At 37.7% G+C, this 3,544-nt stretch overlaps 1 pseudogene; it reads right to left on the minus strand.

Annotated features, from left to right (window-relative positions):
- Positions 1–211: 211 nt before the first annotated feature.
- Positions 212–2,027, minus strand: LOC122517873 (annotated as a pseudogene).
- Between the last annotated feature and the right edge of the window lie 1,517 nt (positions 2,028–3,544).

Genomic DNA, 3,544 nt, shown 5'->3' on the forward strand with positions numbered 1-3,544 from the left:
CGTATTCTCGTAGTTCTATTTCGTATTAACGACGTATACATATACATATATACATATACATGTATATATATATACGTATGATATTTTCATTTGATTTTTACTTAAATGAAAAATAATGCGCGCGCGTTATTTAACGTAATTATTCGCGTAAATAGAGTTGTTCGATGACGATGACGGCGACGACGACGACGACGACGATAAGATCCCTGATCTTCTTCTTCTTATGACGATTACTTCTTCTATATAATTAATGACGACCAGTCAGAGTGCTTTTTCCATCGTACGACAATCTTCCGAGCGTTCATAGAAATGAAGAATCTTCTCCTTCTTGTCAACGATGTTTGCGATAATTCATTCCTCGAATTCCTTCCGTTTGAACCTTTCAACAATTAGTCTCGAACCTTCTCGAATGTCATTAACATTGATTGGTGTATAAGATGTTGATGGACGACGTTACGTTGTTTCTTAAATTGTTGGGGGGCTCGAAAGATAGTCGCCTTTTGTTATCCTGTTCTCTCTTTCTCTCTCTTTCTCTCTCTCTCTCTCCCTTCCTTTTATAAATTGGCGACGACCGCTTTAGAAGGGTGCACCATAGCTACCGCTTGGCCTGCTGGGTGCTCCATAACTTACACTAGGACCACTTGGGTATCCACCAACGCCATGGGTAACTTGATTGAATTGGGCTACCTGGATGGCTTGCCTGATACCCTCGAGATCAATGCCTACCACGCGGGTTTGGTAAGAAGGTACACCATAGACTGGACTGGGTGCTCCATATTGCGGTGATGGGGCACCGTAACTCGAGCTAGGTGCGTATCCTCCACCACCAAATCCTCCAGACTGTTGGGCTTGCAATTCCTCCTTCAGAAGAATCTGACGGATTTGTTCGAGAAGGGCTCCGTCGACAGATGCACCCTCGCTTGTTTGATAACCAGTCGACACCTGAGTGTATCCACCTCCTCCACCTATGGAATAGCCTCCACCACCTCCACCACCCCCACCTGGTCTACTGTAACTGTAGCCGGAAGAGACCGGTGGTTCGGCCAGGGCTAACCCTGCCAAACCGATAACCATACACTGAAACAAATCAATACAATAATAATAATAATAGCAAATCTTTGATCTTTTAAATTGTTATCAAGCTTTAAACGAGCCTTTCTCGCGACAATTTCTCTTTAAAAGAGAATTGACATTCTAATTTATGCCGTGCAACTAAACTTTCTGCTCAAGTTTGCTACTGGAGTCACGTAATATTGCAAACTATTGCGTTGAAGTGATCGATAACGGCCATCTTGTTTGGATTCGTGTGTCGAAACAACGACTTTCAAGAAACGTTGGAATTCTCGATGCAATTCTAACGAGAACGTAATCTCATCCCCCCCCCCCTAGAACGATCTTTTTTTTTGTTTAATCAATTTGACGACAGACAAATGGTATCAGCGTTTTTGACTTGAACAGAAATTCAAATTAATTGTATTTATCTTTCAATATATATAAATATAAATACAAATATCACTTTTTAAAAATCATTTACACAGAATCACGAATATCTTTGACTCGTTTTTATATATTTCTTGGTATCTTTATCTTAGACACGTTCTATCCCATCTGAATTTCACCCCCTTTCCCCATAAAACCCTAGCCCACCCACCCTTAATATTTATTCCTTATGTCAAAAATGAATCTGCTTACCGCGATCAAGGGATTCATGCCGGCTTCTACGATGCCGCTTGGTTCTGTGACTCCGTGGATGGTAGAACAGGGTCCTTTATACTCCCAGGAGAAGCAGGGGGATATGTAAGGCCCCCACGAAGAAGAGACGGGGCCTCTCGGGTGAGAGTAATTCAACGGTGAGACGATTCTCTGGTCATCCTCTTTCCCTCCTCCTCATACCGATACTCTGTCTCACTTTTATACACACACGCACACACACACATACACACATATATACACAGACACGTAAACTTTGCTCGACTACTACTATCCCAGTACTCTGCGAATAGAAGATTTGATCCTAGAATCTCCATCTAGAGGTATACTTAAACGAGATTTGGTGGATGTAGGATTATTGTGAAATTTAGCCTGTCTTCTTCTTCTTCATCGTGTACAGTTAAGTACTAGTTACTAGTTGCGTCCTAGACCTAGACTTCATAGACCCAATAAACTCTCTCTATATTCAAATATTTGTGAAACAAAAATTTACTGTTCGTGTATCGATTATTTATCAGTTTTTTAATCATTTTTATTCAATAAAATGATTGAAATTGCGTTTAGGAAAAAACGAAAATGAAAGAAAATTGATTAAAAAATATGAAAAAAAACAATATATATCAAAGAAATTTATTTTTCGGTAAACCATCGTCCATCCATCCGTCCGTCCATCCGTCCGTCCATCTGATGGTTGTTTACGCAACTAATCTCAACGTTATTTGCCGAGAGTCTTCAATGATTTCGAAAGAATTTGTGATACTGCAATGCCTTATGTAAAAACGTTTTGTGAATACCTATTACAAGTGGACAAGTGGACATGGTAAAACGTATTATTCCTTTTTCTTTTTCTTTCTTCTTTTTTTTTTTTATTTTATTTTAGAATCCTTGCACATACGAAACACGTTTAACATGCCTAGAATTCGAGTATGATTTTTGAGATATCGGATGGAATGCAAACAACGTGATTGGGGAACAAACAAAAAATAATTGAATAATTATTATGGTTTTTTTCAATAACGAAATTATTTTATAATGGTGGCCCCGATTGGAGGGTGGGTGGGGGGGGTCTGTGGGGAATAATCGTAAACAATTTGTTAATTTGAAAACAAATTCGTCATTTTTGTACGTGTTTTGTGATGATTTAATCTTAAACGTATTACCTTTTTTTTTTTGATCTGTGGTGTGTTTTCTCTATATAAAAATAAAAAAAAGATAATTTTTTCCCGTGTTCGATACGACGTTAAATAAAAAATGCGATTAGATCGATGAAAGATGATACAATTAAACTTGGAATAAGATCGTTCTATGTTAAACGAGAAATCAATTATTCAAGTAATGAACCTTTGACCCAATTCTCGTAACACCTTTGACTTCGCTTTTTAGTTCCCCGTTGTTTTTTTATTTTATTTTTTTGCTTGTTTTCTCTCCTATCTACCTCCCTCCCTCCCACTCTTTCTTCTTTCCTTCCTTCCTCCCTCGTCACTCTCTAGAATTTCGTATTCTTTCCCTCATTTGGATTTTTATCCGTCTCTTTTTATTCCTCATAATCCACCGTGGCCCAATTTTATACTCAAATCTCACATTTTTATCCTGAGTTTATAAGTACTACATACGTATGTACGTATGCACGTATGTATGTGTGTGTGTATGTGTGTATTTACGTGGTTTAAATGTGTGTGACCTCGAAAGGACTCACGAAATTTTATACGATCGCTTTCACGTTTCGACGACGTCGTATAAAAAAGATAAAAAAAATAAAATAAAATAAAAAAAGTAGCGGTTGCAAACGAACGTTTAATAAATTTTTTTCAAATTCTTTCTTTTATTTTTTTTT

This window comes from Polistes fuscatus, unplaced genomic scaffold (assembly GCF_010416935.1).
Source record: "Polistes fuscatus isolate 324 unplaced genomic scaffold, CU_Pfus_HIC Scaffold21, whole genome shotgun sequence".
Lineage (NCBI taxonomy): Eukaryota > Metazoa > Arthropoda > Insecta > Hymenoptera > Vespidae > Polistes > Polistes fuscatus.